The sequence below is a fragment of the Oncorhynchus gorbuscha genome, linkage group LG08 (assembly GCF_021184085.1).
Source record: "Oncorhynchus gorbuscha isolate QuinsamMale2020 ecotype Even-year linkage group LG08, OgorEven_v1.0, whole genome shotgun sequence".
In the NCBI taxonomy this organism is placed as follows: domain Eukaryota; kingdom Metazoa; phylum Chordata; class Actinopteri; order Salmoniformes; family Salmonidae; genus Oncorhynchus; species Oncorhynchus gorbuscha.
Window position 1 is genome coordinate 16,197,296 of NC_060180.1, and position 23,229 is coordinate 16,220,524.

The following is a 23,229-nucleotide window of genomic DNA, read 5'->3' on the forward strand; positions in this document are numbered from 1 at the left end:
TTGCTTCTCATTCATAAACTGATTGAGAATGATTGACTTGACTGTCTATCTGGACAATCAGAGGTTTTACTTGCCCAATCATTGCTTAAGGCAGACAGAACGTAAACAGACAGTGAAAACACGGAGGACCTAAGTTCTGCAACACAGGGCTAATTCACAAGTTCTACAACTTTTTTTTTCCATTGCATGTTTTGTTTCTCAAAACATAGTTGGAGACTACCCAGCAAACTGGGAACATTGCCAGAACATTGGCTAAGATTCCCTGTAGGGAACTGGGATTCAACGCAAACAATTTCACGAGCCGAAATGCTAATTTGCACCGTGCGACTAAGAACCAAGTCCTCTTATTCAACAGGAGAAAAAAAAATGAAATGCATTCCACTTTTGTAAGTGGCATGCTGTGGCAATCAAACTGTGACTCTCCACAGGGCTTCTGCTGCTAAACCAGAGTTATCACTGAGAATGAAAGGGACGGCCTCAAACTTTTAGTTGTAATGCATTTAAAATGCACTTTGGCTTTGGCTGAAAGGAAAAGACAAGGGTGGAGACAGACCCTACTTTACTATACAAATCTATTCCACTGTAGATGTTTCTCAGAATATAGATATTTTTAAGTATGATGCCCTGGTAGAGGAAATGTTCTCTAATTAAAATAAATGTAATACTTTTTAATTCACTCTCCTGTTTCTGTTGAGTGTTGAGGGGCCTTTAGGACCATTAATAGGTTTCCAATTCAACCAAAAATGATCACTGTGAGAATAATGCTGAAAGGAAGTGATTGACTGGTGCCTTACGCAATAAGCTGCTCTTTATTCTCCTCCACAACAGTGGGCGGGACATTGGACACCACCACCTGCATATCCAGCTGGTTGACCACAGACACCTGAGAGAGAGAGATAGATAGAGAGAGGGAGCGAGAGAGAGAGAGAGAGAGAGAGAGAGAGAGAGAGAGAGAGAGAGAGAGAGAGAGAGAGAGAGAGAGAGAGAGAGAGAGAGAGAGAGAGAGAGAGAGAGAGAGAGAGAGAGAGAGAGAGAGATAGTAGTAGTAGATATGGAAGTTTTGTCCATTCATGCTTAACATGCTCTGGGTGGTCAAAATGAGAATCTTATTGCCTGCTTGTATTGGTGCCATGTGGCCATTCTAATGGTGCTTAATATTCGCCGGCACAGAAAATGCACTGGCTCTGGGCTCTGCAGCCAAATTTCCCACACGGTCTCTGTGAAATTACAGTTCCTGTTGAAAATGAACCAGCAACATGGTTAAGCACTCGCCGCTGTCACCCGTTCAGGCGCCGTTCCAACACTTCTTCAGTCTCATTAGAGACTTGTTAGGCTGACATATTAGGAGAACCCTGACTCCAATAACTGGAAAGAAACGGAAATGTATTGTATAAGTATAATGACACACACATGCACACACACCAATTAGGATGAGCAGAAAACGCACTCCATGCATAGTTTAATTGGATCATCAGCTCGAAGCAGAGGGGTTCTCTGGCACACACATAACACATCTCGTGTCCTGTAACTGCTCTGAATAATTGAATATATTGGAAGCTAAACACAGCCTAGAGAGAAGAGAAAACATGCCTCATCATCATGTAGCCTCCTAATGAATAACTCATCTCAGAGGAGACTGCAGTCTGACACTAACAAACCCATCAGATGTTGTGGGTGGTTGGGGTATTGGCATCGGTTGTTAAGATCACAGTTGACCGAGGACAAACTTCCAACTGCCAAGCGTCAAAGTCTCATAATCACTTGCCTAACAAGAAAGAGTGTTTCAAACAATGGAGGGATATGTGTTGCTTGAACACACTAGACACTCACCACCACATCAGCGCTGCTGCTCAGGCCCTCTCCGTAGTTGTCGGTGGCGATGACTGCAAACTTGAAGTAGGACCTGCGCATGTTGCGGTACATGATAGCCGTCTTGATGATGCCCGTGTACTGCTCGATCACAAAGCTGTCCTGACCATCTGTCGTGGGCGGGATGATCAGCCGGTACGCATTGGCACTGTAGTTCCCTGTATCTGCATCAGTGGCCTGGGGAAAAGTAACCACACACACACACACACACACACACACACACACACACACACACACACACACACACACACACACACACACACACACACACACACACACACACACACACACACACACACACACACACACACACACACACACACACACACACACACACACACACACACACACACACACACACACACACACACACACACACACACACACACACACACACACACACACACACACAACAGACTGAGATCTTCTGACATCTATTACATTAACAATGGCAGTTATGTTGAGTGGGCCTCAGTTGTGGTGGCATATTTTGGGACAGAGCTGCTTGACTTGTCGACACACATACACACATAGGATACACACAAATGGAGTGCATAGAATGGAGTATTGAGGCACCTTAGTCAAAACCAACATCATGTAAGTAAGTCGCTCTGGATAAGAGCTTCTGCTTCATGACCAAATAAAGGATGACTGTGCATTTAGATAATTTGGCCAGGAGAGGGGGAACTTGAGTCTCAGAAGCAGGTACAGTATGGCACAGAAATAATTTGATTCTGGCCTTGCTGCCTGTCTGCCGGCCTGCATGCTCAGTCTTTCATCAGTTCTCAAAATGCCTGTCTGCAGTGACATTGATTAATAGGTACAAATACTTTTTTTTCTCTCCAGGATGGAGGGATTGAAGGAGGGAGGGAGGAAATGGAGGGAGGAGTGCAATAAATGACAGGGCTGCCCTATCTCGGTCATTAGCTGGAGGTAGATATTCTCAAATAAGACTGTATACCACTCCATTCAAGCCAACCTAAAAACACACTCATATAAAATAAAGTAGTTTCAGGTGATAAGGAGCCACTCGCCTGCCCTCTGGTCAGTCTCACCTCTATTCCTTGCGAAGAGCACTACTCTAAGCTCTGCTCAACACGACTTGATCCCTGTATCCTGCTTAACTGCTGACAGGTATGTCGCACAGATTTTTCAGCTCTCTTCATCTACATTTACATTTGAGATCTTATCCAGTGTGCATTACGTGCACGCATCTTAAGATAGCTAGGTGGGGCAACCACATATCAGAGTCCAGGCAAGGGAGGGTGCTGTGGGATTATTTAAGATACTCTTCGGAGAGGTAGGGTTTCAGATTATTTCAGAAGATGGACAGGGACTGCTGTCCTAGCTTCAGGGGGATGCTGGTTCCACCATTAGGGTGCCAGGACAGAGAAGAGCTTGGACTGGGCTGAGCGGGAGCTGCCCTTCCATAGGGGTGGGAGGGCCAAGAGACCAGAGGTGGCAGACCAGAGTTCTCTGGTTGGGGTGTAGGGTTTGAGCATAGCCTGTAGGAAGGGGCAGTTCCTCTTGCTGCAAGTATCATGGTCTTGCAGTGGATGCGAGCGTGTGGAGGAGCGGGGTGACATAGGAGAACTTGGGAAGGTTGAACACCAGGCGAGCTGCAGCGTTCTGGATAAGTTTGATGGCACAAGCCAACTGTGAGTTGCAGTAGTACACACAGGAGATCTTTTGTGTTGTGTGACTTTACTGAAATGAACGTTTTCGGTTCGGGTAATAGTTTGCTTTTTCGTTGGGTGAACCTTAGCTGGGTAACACAAAAGCCTCATGGCAAAGCATACACTCGCACACGCATAACCTGGTTAGCCATACTTTTATACCAGAGTTATGGGCCCTAGTACCCATCGGAAAACAAACATGCCCAGGCAGCTCTCGACCGAGTCCTGCAAGTTTTGTAAGGTTTTTACCAAATACCGGCCCGTGTCACCTTAAGCAACCCTACTAGCCGTCACGGTGAAAGCTAACAAGCTAACCACTGTCTTGTTTTTTTAGTTTGCCTAGCATTAAGTGGCTTTGTGCTTACTAACCAAACCTGTCCAACCATGCAGTGATCCGGTCCATGAGAGGACTCACCACTAGCTTAGGTCTCTTGAGTCTTGCACGATTTACATAAAGCTCTGTCGTTTTTGTACTTATCAACTTTACCAGCCCCACCTACTTGGTTCTTAGGTCCAAGAGACTCAAAACCCAGGTCAGCTACCGCGTCAAGGCTAACCTTGCCATCACCTGCCCGGCAGACCCAGATATCGTGGCAACCCGGTCTCCACTTTCTCCCACTACGAGCCCAGGCTCCACATCAGGGAGAGGGGCAGTTCACTAGAGCAAGTGCTAACTGAGTGACCAGTGATGCAGCTGGCTGCAAACCCACAGTCCAAGTCTCAGGACAGAGGCAGACAGTTTGGGGATGCGGTACTCTGCAACAGCCGCATCAAATTCCCGCCCAGCTGATTCACCTGTGGGGAAGAAAGGGCGCCAGACCAACGGTACACCCCAGCGGCTGAGAGGCAGCCAACCGTCTCCTGGCCTGACACCTCTCGGTGGAGCACAGACCCCCTTCCTCCCCCATCCCAATGGGGGAGAGGCATATCTGTGCTCCTATAACCTTTCCCTTCATGCAGTGACTAATTTCTATAAGTTCGTTCACAAGGAAGACGGAGCCCACTCTACCCCCTAGTGCCCTCCGTGCCACAGCTCTCACCACAGCTCTTTCTCAAGTAGCCGAGGCAGGAACCAAAACTGTCAGTCGCCACCTAGCACTGTCCACGTATCCTAGTGTTTTAACACTGCCCCTTTTAATACATTCAGTGAAAGGGCGACTCACTATAATGCCACCAGAGGGGTAGTGGTAAAGAGGAAGGTGGTCAGGACATAGACGTCACTCACAGTTTGGGCATGAGGGAAAAGCGAAGTTGTGGGATCCACAACTCCGCATTGCTCACATATATGACCTCTAACTGCTGACAGTGTTCCTTTCTCTGAAACAATTCCTACCCTCCCTTTGAAATTGTCACATCTTGATCAGAACGGACAGTAAGACTGTGGTGGCATACATCAAAACCCTGGGTGGCACTTGCTCCCTGCGCTTACACAGACTATCCATAGAATTATTCTGTGGAGAAGAGCACACCTACTCTCACTACGAGCGACTCATGTCGCGGGAGCTCTGAACGTAGGAGCTGACCTGTCCAGATGGAATCCACATCACAGGGAAGGGAGACCATCTCCAAGTTGTGAAACAGATCAGGGAGAGATATGGTCAAACATCCATAGATTTCTTCGCACAAAAACGTGCACTGCCCGCTGTTCTTTGCGCTAGCAGGAGACGCACCATTGGGGGTAGACGTGTTGGCACACCCTTGGCCGGGGGTGTTCCGTTACATTTTTCCTCTTCTAAGCCTCATACTCCCCAGAGTGAGGGAAGAAGGCTCATACCTCATCTTGGTAGCCCTCTATGGCCAGGCAAGCTCTAGTTAGCATAGATCATTCTCCTGCTGTTCTATGAGCCCCGGCAACTCCCGTTACGCAGGGATCATCTGACGCAAGCGAACAAAGACATTTTCCACCCTCACCCCGATACTATGGCCCTCTGGGCATTTCCCGTGAGAGTTAAAATCTGGATGTGACAGGCCTGCCTCTCAGTCATTGAGACAATCCAGAGTGCCAGGGCCCCTTCTACACTCTCCATGTATGGAAGCTCAATGTATGGCTTTCTCCACTGTTAAGGTCTAGCCGCTATCTCGGCCTGTCATATAGGCTTTCGCAATAACACAGTGGGAAAACACCACTTGTTATGTCGTATCATGAAGGGGCGCTTCGCTCACGTCCATTTTCCAAGCCTCTAGCCCCATCTTGGGATCTGTCTATTGTGCTTGAGGCTATTTCACAGCAGCCTGTGAAATAGCCTGAAATGCATGGAGATGACGTATCTCTCATTCAAGACTGCTTTACTGGTCGGAGAGGTAGTGAGGATTTTACGCAAGAGCAACCTCTTGTGCACTGCTCAAGGGCATGTCCTTACAGGAGATTTGTGATGAGGCTTGTTGGGCATCCCCTCATACTTTTATGAGGTTTACCAGCTAGACGTCACTGCACCTTCTTTGGGACACATTTTGTCCTCAGTGTCGGGACGTTCAAGGGTTGATACTTTAAGACTACCTGGCTTCGGAAACCAGGTCTGCAATACAGAATTGGTCATATCATAATTGTGAGATATCAACACGAGTAATTGAGGTTCCCTGGTTCTCTGATATTATGAGTGAGATATCTCACTGTATTCCCAATGCTCTCAGGAGCAAAAGGAATAGGGGCATGCTCAAGAATGACAAGAAGGTGTGCTAATGGCTCCTTATAATGAGGGGTGGGGCTCACCTCATTCACCACTCGACCTGTCTGTCTCTGACATATGTGTGTGATTGGTTCTTTGAGGTTCAAGAGTTTCGGTGAATCCCACTTGTGAGATATCTCACACATAATATGTAACTCGTTGCAGGAAACTAGGCATATGTGGCACGTCACTACTTCACAGGAGAGGCATTTGAACATAAACATTTATTTTCTATCAAAATTATTTTGGGGGGACAGAAATGCCATCTGGAACATGTGAACTAGCCTACTGAGGATGATGTGCCTAAATAACAAATGTGTATGCCATCTGTAAATACAAATACACTAGCGAACATTAAGTGTATGATGTGTGTGGTAATATTATTTGTATTTCAGTGACATTTTCATTGCTAGTTACAGCCTAATGTTAGCTGGCTAGATAACATTGAATCTAGTTCGTTAGCTACCTGCACACTCACAACTGTAACCTATTTTCTATAATTAGCTCGCCATTAAATTGTAAAGAATTATCTTGTTGCTAGTTTATTTTCTTGTAATAATGAATTCAAATGAGCTAAAATTAAGAAATTTTCAGCTATATTATCATTATTTGAACTGGCTCGCCAGGTAACTTAACGTTAGCTAGCTAGCTAACAAGCTAGAAATTAACCAAAACATTGTTTAGAAAGTTGCTTTTAGTTGCCTGGTTTGCTAGATTGACATATAGTAAACTCATTTATTTTTTCTGGGTTTATTGGTGTTAAAATACACCAGTTATGCTATTTTGGAACACCGGGCCGCTGATGTCAAATAGCCTGTAGTTTTTGTGTTTATACTTTTTTATAACGATAACGACAAGTTTGATGTCAGATGACAATAGAATGTTCGTGATGTCACTGCGACAACTGTCTACAGACATGTCGATAGACGTAGTATAATGCAGCTTTTGGTCTTAAAATGTTTGGTTGTTCAGTACACTAACGTAATCTCACAGTTTAATACATGACCTCACATGTAAATTCTTAAAGAGATGGGTGGAGCTAAGGCTTATCCAATGTAAAAAACTTAAAATGTCGCTATATAAGACCAAATCAAGCCAATCGGTCACATATCAGAACTTGGGTTATGAGAGTAACCTTGAGTTCTGCTTTATCCCAATACAGTTTGTAAAAGCACTTGAGAACAAAGGTTCTGAAAAAAATGTATCAGTGTGCCGTGGCACTGAAAGGAAGAATGGGTTGGAGAATAGACTTCTATTCAGAAATCACTCATGAAATACTCAACAAGACTGTGTACAAGACTTCATATAAAAACAATCATATAAAATTAAGTGATTCTGTTTCAACTCAATAGGCCTACCCTTGGTAAAACCATACATTCTGAGAAAACTTTTAGCATAAAATTGCTGTTTCTTTGTCATTACCACTGTGCCACATCACCCCCTGCGATCTTTTAATTCGCCCGGCTTCTATTCAAAATTAATTAAAGAAGAATTTGACGGTAAATGAAGCTAATTTATAGACTGTTGAGCCGCCTGCCTTAAAATCATACAAAGATCTCAGACACATCAGATACCATCTGAAGGTCCATCAGAGAGAATGGCATGCAGTGCAAGACAAAGATGGCTGAGACCAAAGCTTGGGGCCACAGCCAAACTGTGTTTAGCATTCATGCTACTGAGGATGATTCAGCATTCTATCTAGACCTGACAGAGTTAACACAACATTCTAAGGAACAAGAACAATGGAAAGATGGAATCGTATAATTAATTCTACAGATAGAGTCTGAGATGGTCTACTAGTTGATGCAGTATTATTGGATACATTTTTACCCCATTTGCAGGTTAATTGTCGATTGTTATAAATGCTTCATGGATTCTTTGTACAGCAGGCAAAATATCTATCTCAGCAACATCTATAGCTGCAAACATCAGGCTATGAGGGGTAGCCAGTCCAGTTCTGGCTGTGCCGGGTGGAGATTATAACAGAACATGGCCAATATGTTCAAATGTTCATAAATGACCAGCATGGTCAAATAATAATCACAGTAGTTGTCAAGGGTGCAGCAAGTCAGCACCTCAGGAGTAAATGTCAGTTGGGTTTTCATAGCCGATCATTAGGAGTATCTCTACCGCTCCTGCTGTCTCCAGAGAGTTGAAAGCAGCAGGTCTGGGACAGGCAGCATGTCTGGTGAACAGGTCAGGAACAGCGAGTTTCATCATAGCACTTGATGGTTTTTGTGACTGCACTTGAAGAAACTTTTAAAGTTCTTGAAATGTTCCATATTGATTGACCTTTAGGTCTTTGGGGGCAGCAGGTAGCCTAGTGGTTAGAGCATTGGGCCAGTAACCGAAAGGTTGCTGGGTCGAATCCCTGAGCTGACAAGGTAAAAAATTATGTTGCTCTGAACAAGGCAGTTAACCCATTGTTCTCTGATAGGCCATCATTGTAAATAAGAATTTGTTCTTCACTGACTTGCCTGGTTAAATTAAAACATTTTAAGTAATGATGGACTGTTGTTTCTCTTTGCATATTAGAGCTGTTCTTGCCATAATACGGACTTGGTCTTTTACCAAATAGGGCTATCTTCTGTATACCACCCCTACCTTGACACAACACAACTGATTGGCACAAACACATTACGAAGGAAAGAAATTACACAAATGATATTTTAACAAGGCACACCTGTTAATTGAAATGTATTCCAGGTGACTACCTCATGAAGCTGGTTGAGAGAATGTCAAGAGTGTGCAAAGCTGTCATCAAGGCAATAATCTCAAATATAAAATATGTTTAGATTTATTAAAAACCTTTTTGGTTACTAGATGATTCCATATGTGTTATTTCATAGTTTTGATGTCTTCACCATTATTCTACAATGTAGAAAATAGTAAAAATAATGAAAATCCCTTGAATGAGTAGGTGTGTCCAAACTTTGATTGGTACTGTATAAATACAGATAGACGGATAGACGGACACGCAGACAGATGTTTAGATATTGATAGATATTAGGCCCCTGACAGTTGTTGGGCCCAACGTGACTGTGAGTGTCACGGAGCCTCACTTTCCCATCAACTCCCTTTGCCTTCATCATGTCCAGATGAAACTAAGCTCACGGAACAGATTGTAAATTAAGATTTAATATCAGTCATATGTGAAGTCCCTCTCTAGCCTTTATAATGTATTAGTTTCATTATATCAGACAGCATACGGAAAAAGCTTCATATCCAGTATAGTGTTTGTTTCATGAAAGACTGTACTGAGTTTTTTTTATGCCACAATACTGGACGGACTTGTAAATGTGTACATCTCTGTTCAGTTTGGATGAATAAGGACTTGCAAATGGTTCAGGTTAGAAATGGTTACGGTTAAAGTAATTACACAAATCTGAGCTCAAGGGTTGCTTCTACTCAAACAATATGACTTAAACCGTACAAAACCATACAATATTGATAGTGGAGCGCAAGAGATTTATGCAGCAGGAGCTACAGTATACTGCATCCCAGAGCATGTACGTGCTGCCGATTGTTTTCAAATGACTATGTGTGCCTCTTTGGTATGTAAGGTGCTACCAGCTGAGTCACACGTAAAGGAATGTTCACATTACAGGGCCATATCACCTTCAATGTAAAACAGACTGATAATCTGGACTGATCTTTGACCACGGTCCAATTGGTGAACTGTGATTATATTACATCCCACCGTTATATTAGATCCCACCAGTGAATAGAGGAATGGAGGGAGGAATGGAGAGAATGTAAAATGTAAATGAGAGAAGGATGGAGAGGAAGATGAAACTGAACTACAGAGAGTGGCTCGAATGGATTTTGCCACCATGACTGAACAGAATGGAACCGATAGGGAGGATAGGGATGGAATCAGACCGCATATGTACAGTACTGTGTTTGTGTGTGTGCGTGCGTGATGACACAATCTCTCTAATCATTCATTGATTTTGGACCGACCAAAGGACTGCAGGGACGTGAGTAGCATTAAGGATGAGTTTCGACTGGCTTACGTCAGAGAATTGAGTGTCAGACAGCTTTCTCAACATGATCTTCAGTAGATGTGTATGTTTATGCGTGTGTGTGTGTTAAGACAGTAGCATATAAGGAGGAGTATGCGAAGGCCTTTCTCACCACTATCTTCAGCACAGACGAGAAGGTCTTGGCGTCTTCAGCCACGCCACCGATGTAGAGCTTTCTGGTGAAGACAGGCGGGTGGTTTCTCATCCCGCACCTCGATAAACACCTTGGCTGTGTTGGCTGCAGAGTTAAAGACACAGTCACATTTTAGACATGAGGCATATTGTCTTATCCACTTTCGTTGACGTTCCTCTACAGTACACCCTATAGTTTAGAGGGGATCAGTGTTGGTAGGAAAGGGGGAGTTTTATTTCAAACAAATTAAACACCCATACAAAAACACAGGTTCTAGTTCATAATCAAATAATCAAATATGTTCTCCTGTTGCAGCTACTGTGCCATTTCTATTCATATGCCAGATTGTACTCAAGGAAAATAGCTTGTAGTAAGGATATACACAATCCATACCCATTTGTCACTGTTTAACTTATACAGTACAACTACGTACAAACCTAGCACAACCTTACCCTGGCCCACACTGCAGTTAAGGTGAAAAATATGCACTGTCAATGACTATTTTTCTTCCAACAGAGCACAGAAATGTAAAGTCATGCTGCTAAGGCTAAGGAGGATCCAAGGGAATAGGATGAACAAAAACACAGTTCATTAAATCACAGCACACACACCGCCGTGAGAGCCAGAGGGAAGAAACAGAGGGATACGCCAGTCGCTCTCTCTCTATTGCCTTTTTCTGTCTCTCTAAAAACGGTTTTATTCCCTCCGCGGTTTATCCATTGTGGTCTTGTGGGAAATTGGTAACTTTTCAGTTATGACACACAATCACAAACAGATGCTTGCAAGTGTAGAGAAACACAACAGCATAGAGAGAAATTCAGCACACACACATAAAAAGAAAAGCATTAAGAGAAAGGATGGCTCACATGGCAGAATGGGCTATTGAGTCTGCGTAGAGTACATTTTAATTTAGGGAAATGGGTGGTGGGTGTGGAGAGGAGCTGTGTTAAATTCATTCTTATCAATTACTCTGCTTTATTAATAATGTGTGTGTGTGTGTGTGTGTGTGTGTGTGTGTGTGTGTGTGTGTGTGTGTGTGTGTGTGTGTGTGTGTGTGTGTGTGTGTGTGTGTGTGTGTGTGTGTGTGTGTGTGTGTGTGTGTGTGTGTGTGTGTGTGTGTGTGTGTGTGTGTGTGTGTGTGTGTGTGTGTGTAATGATGTTAATTGGGCTCTGACAATCTGACAATTATGCCCTGTTTTGCTCTGATTATTTGAACTCAATAAAGTTTTTAAAAATGACGAAAATGTACACGGTACGGTGTCCTGCTCTGCATTCCAATAAATACAGATCTATGAGGTGATGAGGGTTTATCTGAAAAATTGAGGGGGGAGGAGTTAACCTAGCAGTTAAGAGCGTTGGGCCAGTAACCAAAAGGTTGCTTGTTCGAATCCCTGAGCCGACTACAGTAACTGAAAAATCTGTCGATGTGCCTTTGAAGAAGGTAATTGCTCCTGTTAGTTCTTCTGGATAAGAGTGTCTGCTAAATGACTAATAATTGTAGAAATAAATATGCTGTCAACTCCTCTTAGTACCACAAAACCAAGGACCATGGTATCTAGCTGGAAAGCTACTTGATGTAGCCTCCCAGCCCCCTACTCCAGTTCAATATCCCCCTCTTACATTTAGAGGGAACCCGCAGTTGGGCCATGACCACGACCATGGAGTCAGCCTGAACCCTGAGCACGTAGCTGGTGACAGTCTCATAATCCAGAGGCTTAGCCGTGGAGATCACACCTGTCCGGTTACTCACTTGGAACTCACCTGCAACCAACCAAAAAACAATCAGTACAACATGAGGAAGACATTGGCAGCACTCACTGACAGGATCAACATTGGATTTAAAAAACATAGGTTCATTTTGTGTCTGTGTGTGTGCCAACTGCCAACAACAGTTTTAAAGCACTGATTTAGGACTTTCCCAAGTCGATCAATCAGCAGATTAACATTGATGAAGACTATTGCACGTTGACTTCATAGACATGGAAATAGACTGTGATAAAAGGAAACCTCTACTGTTGTAAAAAATAGTTACTTTAACAATAGTTACTTTTACCACAAGTAAAGCACAGCCAATGTTTTGTTTCAGGTAATTTCTCTGCATTGTCCGTGGATTGTATATTATTGCAAGAACTTAAGACAGAAATGTGACCTTTTCCTATTTTGGCAAATGTTTGTTCTATCTATGGCACTGGAGGGTACATTTCTGCACTTTACCGCCTTCGTTTCCTCCCACGATGGAGTAGAAGATTGTCTGGTTCATGGCGGCTGCCAGGATGCTGCCCACTGGTCTGCCTACTGGGGCCAGCTCACTGACAGGAGCAAACCTGGAGAAAGAGATGACATCCAATATGACTAAATATCCCTGGACACATTACCACTGACAACTTCCATTGAAAAAACCCATTGTAACAAAATCCAATTCTCTGACACTGTGCGCCTTACCACCACATTTAGCAAACACATTGTTGAATATGGCATATTCGAAAATTGCACTAAAGGAGACTATATTCAAACATTCAATGATTCTACAATAGCAATTAACACTTTATCTTAGCCTGACAACTTCAAGTGAACATTACGTCGGTGTCTTCAGGTTGTCAAGATAAAAAAAGATCACAACAATGTCCTTGATATTTAACACTTCCTCTATTGTGCCGTGAATAGCATGAGATAGCATGAGCTGTTATTTCCATGATAGGCGAGACAATGGCTAATAACAGCCACGGCTGACTATTACACATAAAGAATGCATTCTCATCCACATCTATGAGAGATAAGCTTGTCACAGGTCTCCATAGAAGTAGCGGTTGCAATGAATAGCGCTGAATGCTAGCTTGGCAGAGTGTCAGCATGAGATGATTTAAGTTGATAATGCCATCTTACTGTGTGTGCTTTCGTAATACTGTCAGCGAGCGTGTATGTGTGTCTCGTGTTGCTTCAAGACTAGTTTCACTTCAGCCTACAGTCAATCATGTCAAGAGATAAAAAGCCTCCCTTGTGAAAGCTTTGAGGGGAAAAGTAACGATCAAATCACAAGGTGTGGGAGTCGTATTCTATTATATACTCTAAACTCCATTCGGTGTCAGGGTTACAGAAACTCCCGCAGTAGAGGAAGTGAAAGATAAAGAAGCGTCTCCCAGCTGTAAACCATATTGGCAACCCAAGGCCGTTTAAACCACCGCGTCAACGCTGTCATTTCATTACTCCTTCTTGTCTTCCCTGACCCCCATGCATTTTAAAGCATCAATAATAAAGCAAGCCTTCAGGTAAGAACAAACGTCAAAACAGAGTCAGACTTTTACTCCAGGGGTTTGTTCTTGTGTTTTAATAGCACGGCTCTTCCATATAAAAGTGATTTCATGAGAGGAACCGAAGAGGAGACAGACTCCATTTCCCATATTGAACATGAAGGTCCGTGTGAGGCATTTGCACTGGGGGGAAAGATATAGGCATCTTCTTTACAACAACTGGCTTTATTCATGAGACACATACAGTAAGCATATGAGAAAAGTACAATAATAGAATTAGAATATCAAATAGAATTACAAATACCTAATAGAATATCACTAACTCTGCTAGACAACATGCAATAATCATTTGACTGTCAGGGAGATAAACTGAAGAAGTGAGAGACGAAAGTGTCTCACATTTTAGAAACCTATATAATCTAAAAGTGAATATCAGGTGGCTTAGAAAACAATCTGTATTTCAGGAAACAATGTCTTGAGAGACAGAAGGTCAATGGTAATTTTGATACACCATGTGCAGAAATCTGTAAGAATTTCAGTTGAGACAACATAACTTCCTGTGTCCTTCTGCAATGCATGGACATTAAGTCCTGACATTGAACAAATTCCAGTATCACATCAGTAAGCATGCAAAGATGAATAAATCACAGTTCCAATCCACACCTGGGCTTTTGCTGTCGAAGCCTTTCAAAAACATTTATAATAATACAGACCCTCCGCTTAACACTCACTATGAATCAAGGCTATCCATATGAAGTGCTCTCTTTGTAGAAGCTTGAAGAGGGACATCGGAGCGGAGGGAGACTTGGCAAAGGCCAACACAGACTAAATGACTCTGGGAGTTGCTAGAGTTACGATATCAGTGAAGGAAATACACTGGGGGCTGGTGGAAAATGTGCCCCTTGAAAACCAGCAAGACACTGGTTGAGGAAGGTTGGCATGTCTGTAACGCTAGTTCTCTAGTTAGGGCTAACACTATACATTGAGTGAACAAAACACAAGAAAACCTTCCTAATATTGCGTTGGAACGTTTGAATGGCACACATACACAATCCATGTCTCAAGGCTTAAAATTAATTTAACCTGTCTCCTCCCCTTCATCTACACTGATTAAAGTGGATTTAATAAGTGACATCAATAAGGGATCGTAGCTTTCACCCCGGATTCACCTTGTCAGTCTATGTCATGAAAAGAGTGGGTGTTCTTAATGTTTTGTACACTAAGTGTACTGGTGTACACCAGTACTGTGTACTAATGACGCTGTTGCCCATTGCCACTAGTGTGTAGTAGGTGTGCAGCAACAGAGCGACAGGCTTACAGGGTTGAAGTTAATATACTGTTGCCTGGACCTGAAGTCAAACATTGGGTGAGATTTTTGTGAATTGAGGCTAATGCTACGATAAGTGCTAAGTGCTGCTACAGTAGCTAAAGCTAAAGGGTAGCAGACGACTGCGTGATCATGCTCTCCGTAACCGATGTGACTAAAACCTTTAAACAGGTTAACATTCACAAAGCCGCAGGGCCAGACGGATTACCAGGGCACGTACTCAGAGCATGCATTGACCAGCTGGCAAGTTTTCACTGACATTTTAAACCTCTCCCTGACTCAGTCTGTAATACCTCCAGCAGACCATCATTGTCCCTGTGCCCAAGAACGCCAAGTTAACCTGTCTAAATGGCTATTGCCCCACAGCACTCACATCTGTAGCCATGAAATGCTTTGAAAGGCTGATCAGGGCTCACATCAGCACCATCATCCCAGACACCCTGGACCCACTCCAATTCGCAGACCGCCACAACAGATCTACAGATGACACAATCTCTATTGCACTCCACAGTGCCCTCTACCACCTGGACAAGAGGAATACCTATGTGAGAATGCTGTTCATTGACTACAGATCGGCATGCAACTGCATAGAGGCCTTCAAGCTCATCACTAAGCTAAGGACCCTGGGGCTGAACACCTCTCTCTGCAAATAACTGGATCCTGGACTTCCTGACGGGCTGCCCCCAGGTGGTGAGGTTAGACAACAACACATCCACCACCCCAAACCTCAACACGGGGGCCCCTAAAGGGTGTGTGCTTAGTCCCCTCCTGTACTCCCTGTTCACACATGACTGCGTGGCCGACGATGACACGCCAGTGGTAGGCCTGATCACCAACAATGATGAGACAGCACTTAGGAAGGAGGTCTGGCAGTGTGGTGAACAGGACAACAACCTCTCCCTCAACGTCAGTAAGACAAAGGAGCTGATCATGGACTAAACGAAATGAAGAGCTAAGTCCGCCCCCCATTCACATTGACAGGGCTGTAGTGGAGCAGGTCGAGAGCTTCAAGTTCCTCTGTGTCCACATGACTAAGGATCTATCACGGTCCACACACACCAACACAGTCACACCAACACAGTCACCATGTGCAATGCCATGCATCGGCTGGAGTGGTGTAAAGCTTGCCGCCATTGGACACTGGAGAAGTGAAAACGCGTTCTCTGGCGTGATGAATCACGCCTCCCCATCTGGCAGCCGACGTACAAATCTAGATTTGTCAGATGGCAGGAGAACGCTACCTGCTCCAATGCATAGTCCCAACTGTAAAGTTTGTGTAGGAAGAATAATGGTGTGGGGCTGTTTTTCATGGTTCGGGCTAGGCCCCTTAGCTCCAGTGAAGCGAAATTGTAACATTACAACAGAATCGTCTGGAATATAATTGTATGCTGTAATGTTACGATTTCGCTTCACTGGAGCTGTAATTCCAGTGAAGCGAAATCGTAACATTACAGCATACAATTATATTCCAGACAATTCTGTGCTTACAAATTTGTGGCGACTGTTTGGATAAAGCCCTTTCCTGTTCTGTGCTTACAACTTTGTGGCGACAGTTTGGGTAAGGCCCTTTCCTGTTCTGTGCTTACAAATTTGTGGCGACTGTTTGGGTAAGGCCCTTTCCTGTTCTGTGCTTACAAATTTGTGGCGACTGTTTGGGTAAGGCCCTTTCCCGTTCTGTGCTTACAACTTTGTGGCGACAGTTTGGGTAAGGCCCTTTCCTGTTCTGTGCTTACAACTTTGTGGCGACAGTTTGGGTAAGGCCCTTTCCTGTTCCAGCTTGACATTTCCCCCTGTACACAAAGCGAGGTCCATCCAGACATGGTTGGTCGAGATTGGTTTGGAGGAACTTGACTGGCCTGCACAGAACTCTGACCTTAAACCCATCGAACACCTTTGGAATGAATTTTAACGCCGAGCCAGGCCTAATAGCCCAAAATCACTGCCTGACCTCACTAACGATCTTGCGGCTTAATGGAAGCAAGTCCCCGCAACAATGTTCCAACATCTAGTGGAAGCAAAGGGGGGACCACCTCCATATTAATGCCGGTGAATAATGAGATGTTCAACAAGGAGGTATCCACATACTTTTAGCCATGTAGTGTATTTACCTTAATTACCTCATACCCCTCTACATTGACTCAGTACTGGTACCCCATGTATACAGCAAAGTTATTGTTACCCATTGTGTATTTACTATTACTTTTATTATTATGCGTTTTACTTTTCTATTATTTCTAAAATGTTCTTCTCTCTGCACTGTTGGGAACGGCCCATAATTAAGCACTTCAGTTTAAGTCGACACCTGTTATTTACGAAACCTGGGACAAACACAATTTGATTTGACTTAATTGAGGTTGTGACACGCTACGCTAACACGCTGCTTTCCTACTGAGACCACACTCAGTGCAGAGCGGCCAGAGTTGACTGGTTGCAGTCGCACTCAAAATGCAGCTTGGCCCGAGGGTGTTAGCGACTGTGAAATCCCAAAGGATGTGTGTGTGTTTGTCTGTGTGCTTGCATGTGTGTGTGTGTGGTGTGTCTGTGTGTGTGTGTATGAACAAGACCGATTTCTGCAACCACCCCCAAAACTGAAATACAAAGGGACAACAACAAGTCAATCCAGAGAGGGACGTGGCTAACAAGGAACTTAAATTAGTGTGAGCCAAATTAGTGTGAGCCAAAGAAGTCTGTGTATTCTAGGATTCAACTATACAGAGGAGGGACAAGGGGGGCTGATTCCATATTTAGATAAGATGAACAGGACAATGAGGAGAGAGAGAGAGAGAGAGAGAGAGAGAGAGAGAGAGAGAGAGAGAGAGAGAGAGAGAGAGAGAGAGAGAGAGAGAGAAACTGAAAAAGAGGCACAGGCAGAGAGGAGACGGTAAGAGAGTAAAAGAGACAGAAAATGAGAAAGAAAAACAAGGAGAGAAAGAGACTCTCTCCAATGTGTCAGCTTGAGAGAGTGTGAATGACATGCCAGTGTGCAGAGCGTCACACAGAGGTGTCAGCGGGTGCCAGGCCCCGGGGCCAAACTCAGAGTGACGTTGAAGAGACATGGCAGAGGAGTGCAAACCATGCTGTGTGCCACAGGGGAGAATGTTACCGTGCCCCTTCAATTCAAGGGGCTTTATCTCTCCCTCATTCTCTCTCTTTCTCTCTCTTTCTCTCTGCAGCCCGTATTGCATAAGATAATGTGTTACACAGTGGGTCTGAAGGCCAGAGGACAGAGTATATGAGTGTATATGAGTATATTATTCAGGTCATAGGTCACTGGTAAGGTCTCTCGACACAAATTCGTATATTGCAGTACATGAGTCTGAAAGCCCTATGTACAGTTAGCACTGCGTAAAACATTCAAACCCACTGTGGGTTATCATAAGAACCACACTCATAAGCATTGCATGGACATTCATAAATGTTGCATACATACAGAAGTGGATATGTTACTGCATAATCTTTCTGTGCCTGGTGTTGTTGACACAAGCCGACACCTGTATTTTGTTCAGTATTTATGTATTAGGCAGTGTTTGTGAAGGTGATACTTCTACATAGTTTATGACTATGTTAGATCAGTGTGAAATAAGCCTAAAGGGGCTTTATATCAACGTAGAACTGATTTATTCAGCGCCTTAATTAACTTGGTTCAGGAAGTGTTTTATTATCCTGCACCAGCTTATCCTGAGACTGACTGATTGACTGGATATTTGGGTATTAAAAATATGGAGGGATATACATTGTACATTCAGATCCACAAGGCAACACATTCAGACTGACGTGGCTTCAGTAAATTACACATGGAAAGTTAGTATCTCCTCTCTGTGGTTTTGCAATTTACCTGCTCTTTATTGTTGTTTTTGACTGCATTGGGACTTTAAGAAGGGACCTTTTGAATCCAGGCTCCATACAGTACCTTCTATTAAGAGGACATGCCTTATTATATTAGGCAGCCACAGCACAGGAAATTCAGTCATGCTGCAAGATTTGCACAGGGAATAAGCCTAATCCATTAACCTACACCTTACATTTTCAAAATTTCATTAGTGTATTTTTACACACCAATCCACTGGCTGAATACTAATAAGGTGCTATTATCAAATGCCAAGGGCAGACTCACAGGTGTTGAGTTGTCCCAATGTGACTTCTAACAACAACGTCAGTGAGCTGTATTTGTTAGCCTCCTTTACAGGCTACGGTTGAAAGTTGAAGCCAATTCAATGTTATTCATTCAGGAAATAATGATCATATGTATACAATCATGCCCACTTTCTATTAAAAATGTGACATCATGAAAACATGGATTTGACAATAACTTGACCCCAACCCTTGTTCGAACAAAATTAATCCACACTCTTAACTAATTTTTCTCAAATGGCTGTTTACACCAACCCTGCAAGATACTGTATACTAAACTGTATACTATACTATACTAAACTCAAAAGTTGAAGCTAAAATACAAAGTGCATCACTATTAAAATGATGCAATACTATTACAGACCCCTGTGTTGCAGCATGCTTCAGGGACTGAAAAGAAAAGTATTACCTTTCATTTTGAAAGTTAAGACACATACTGTAGAGAGAGATGGAGAGGAATGGGGATGGAGACATCGAGGGGAGCTGATCACCAAAACATTTAGGGTTTTAAGTAGAGGTCGACCGATTAATCGGCATGGCCGATTTCAAGTTTTCATAACAAATCGGTCATCGGCCTATTTGGACGCCAATTATGGCCGATTAAATTGCAATCAACGAGGAAAGTGCAGCGTCAAAAGAACCTTGTGGCTGCAAGGAGCCAAGGTAAGTTGCTAGCTAGCATTAAACTTATCTTATAAAAAACAATCAATCTTCACATAATCACTAGTTAACTACACATGGTTGATGACATACACCTTGTAACTGAGTCAGGTTTGTAGGCCTTCTTGCTCGCACATGCTTTTTCAGTTCTGTCCACACATTTTCTATAGGATTGAGGTCAGGGCTTTGTGATGGCCACTCCAATACCTAGACCTCGTTGTCCTTAAGCCATTTTGCCACAACTTTGGAAGTATTGTGGCATACAGCAAGTCAGCCACCAGGGGGAGACTCATTGAGGCCTGGTGACAGACGGAGTATTCTAGGTCTCGACGGGCTCTCCAGCCAGGACTAATTGGGGCTGATTGGGGATTTGTGAGTAATCAAGGGCTGATTGCTCACAAGATGTACAAGTCCCATAAAGCACACAGGGGAGAGACAAGGGGGGAGGACTCCCGTATAGTTGGGGACGGTAACAGGAGGGAGTTCAGTTTTTGATCCCCACAGGATACAGCAAGACCCGGAGCCCAGAGGACGGTATCCCGGAGAGGGTCTCTTGGGGGAAACCTATTCTATTCTTTTGGACTTTTATTTTAATAAACACCTTTGAAACTGAGCTAATCCTACTCTGTCCATGTCTGATCTGTGTAAACATTTTGACCCAACCCCCTGGTCTGCCACAGAATGCTTGGCGTCATTGTCCATTTGCGATCAATCTTTAACTTCCTGACTGATGTCTTGAGATGATGCTTTAATATATCCACATCATTTCCCCACCTCATGATGCCATCTATTTTGTGAAGTGCACTAGTACCTCCTGCAGCAAAGCACCCCCACAACATGACGCTGCCACCCCCGTGCTTCACGGTTGGGATGGAGTTCTTCGGCTTGCAAGCCTCCCCCTTATTCCTACAAACATAACGATAGTCATTATGGCCAAACTGTTCTATTTTTGTTTCATCAGACCAGAGGACATTTCTCCAAAAAGTACGATATTTGTCTCCATGTGCAGTTGCAAACTGTAGTCTGGCTTTTTATGGCAGTTTTGGAGCAGTTTCTTCTTCCTTGCTGAGCAGCCTTTCGGGTCATGTCGATATAGGACTCGTTTTACTGTGGATATAGATACTTTTGTACTGGTTTCCTCCAGCATCTTCACAGGTTCCTTTGCTGTTGTTCTGGGATTGATTTGCACTTTTCTCACCAAAGTATGTTCGTCTATAGGAGACAGAACGCGTCTCCTTCCTGAGCGGTATGATGGCTGCGTGGTACCATGGTGTTCATACTTGTGTACTATTGTTTGTACAGATGAACGTGGTACCTTCAGCCGTTTGGAAATGGCTCCCAAGGATGAACCAGACTTTTACAATTATTTTTCTGAGGTCCTGGCTGATTTCTTTTGATTTTCCCATGGTGTCAAGCAAAGAGGCACTGAGTGTGAAGGTAGGCCTTGAAATACATCCACAGATACACCTCCAACTGACTCAAATGATGTCAACTATCCTATCAGAAGCTTCTAAAGCCATGACATCATTTTCTGGAATTTCCCAAGCTGTTTAAAGGCACAATCAACCTAGTGTATGTAAACTTCTGACCCACTGGAATTGTGATACAGTGAATTATTCGTGAAATAATCTGTCTGTAAACAATTGTTGGAAAAATTACCACTAAGAACAGACTATTAACATTTTCCAACTCAAAATATGCTATTCTGTTCTTTTGAAATACATTTTCTTAGTACCATAATGTTTCTTAAACAACTATTAATGGATATATTAAATCGATTTAATAGACTGTGAAAATAGATACCCCAAGAGTGTCTATTGGTACTCGTTGAGGCCCAGCCATTCTAGTGTTAACTGTAAACTAATAAAAATTTTCGGTCTTCTATTTTAATCAATTGCAATTAGACTCGATATTTCCCCTAAGTACGTCTGAGTGAACACTTTTCCAAATCTCCTCCTTCTGGCCTACTGAGAAAAGTGCAGTGTCAGTGCAGGCCTAGTCCAAAGCAAAGCTAGCAGATATTAGCACAGAATGGTGTTTATTTTGCTGACTGACAAGCTTGGTAAGCCGATTTAACAGTCAAGGCTGTCCAAACAAATGACTCAGAAATCCACCAAAGAACATGAGCCTATTGCCCTCTTCTCAAAGTATTGTGCAAGGCAAGTGTCAGCATGCAGAGGACAGCATTTTGTATCCCATCATATGGATTATTTTTCACTGTCTCATTTAACACACATGGGGAGGCCTCTCTGTCAAATGGAGGGATACTGTGGCCAGCTATGACTTGGTTGTTTGTCCTAACCTGGCCGTGGTGCCTTGTAGACAGACAAATGCCATTATCCATGGCTGATGACAGGACTATCTAGCATGCATGCACAGACATTCACACAAATGTGTACATTTTTGTGACTTTTTGGGGATCAAAAAATGATTCCCATTCAAAATCCTAATTTCCCTGATCCCACTTGTGACCGATGTAAGCAGGCTCTTGCTATTTTATTACACGTTTTGGACATGCTCAAAATTGACAGATTTCTGGTTATCATTCTGCCTTTGTTGCATTATTCAGAGTGGCACCACTGGAGGCCCCTCTAAACAGTTCTATGGAGTGGCACCACAGGAGGCCCCTCTTTATGGGGCGGCAGGTAGCCTAGTGGTTAGAGCATTGGGTCAGTAACTGAAAGGTTGCTAGATCGGTTGCTAGATCGAATCCACTGTTCCTAGGCCGTCATTGTAAATAAGAATTTGTTCTTGACTGACTTGCCTGGTTAAAAAAAAACAGTTCTATGCAGTGGCACCACTGGAGGCCCCTCTAAACAGTTCTATGCAGTGGCACCACTGGAGGCCCCTCTAAACAGTTCTATGCAGTGGCACCACTGGAGGCCCCTCTAAACAGTTCTATGCAGTGGCACCACTGGAGGCCCCTCTAAACAGTTCTATGCAGTGTCACAACTAGAGGCCCCTCTAAACAGTTCTATGCAGTGGCACCACTGGAGGCCCCTCTAAACAGTTCTATGCAGTGTCACCACTGGAGGCCCCTCTAAACAGTTCTATGCAGTGGCACCACTGGAGGCCCCTCTAAACCGTTCTATGCAGTGGCACCACTGGAGGCCCCTCTAAACAGTTCTATGCAGTGGCACCACTGGAGGCCCCCTAAACAGTTCTGGAGTGGCACCACAGGTTCTGGGGCGGCAGGTAGCCTAGTGGTTAGAGCATTGGGTCAGTAACTGAAAGGTTGCTAGACTGGAATCCACTGTTCCTAGGGCATTGTAAATAAGAATTTGTTCCCTTGCCTGGTTAAAAAAAAACAGTTCTATGCAGTGGCACCACTGGAGGCCCCTCTAAACAGGTTCAGTTCTATGCAGTGGCACCACTGGAGGCCCCTCTAAACAGTTCTATGCAGTGGCACCACTGGAGCCCCTCTAAACAGTTCTATGCCCCTCTAAACAGTTCTATGCAGTGGCACCACTGGAGGCCCCTCTAAACAGTTCTAG

General features: G+C 43.7%; 1 pseudogene; it reads right to left on the reverse strand.

Moving 5' to 3' along the window:
• Positions 1-23,229, reverse strand: part of LOC124041257 — a 279,206-nt pseudogene that overhangs the window by 21,522 nt on the left and 234,455 nt on the right.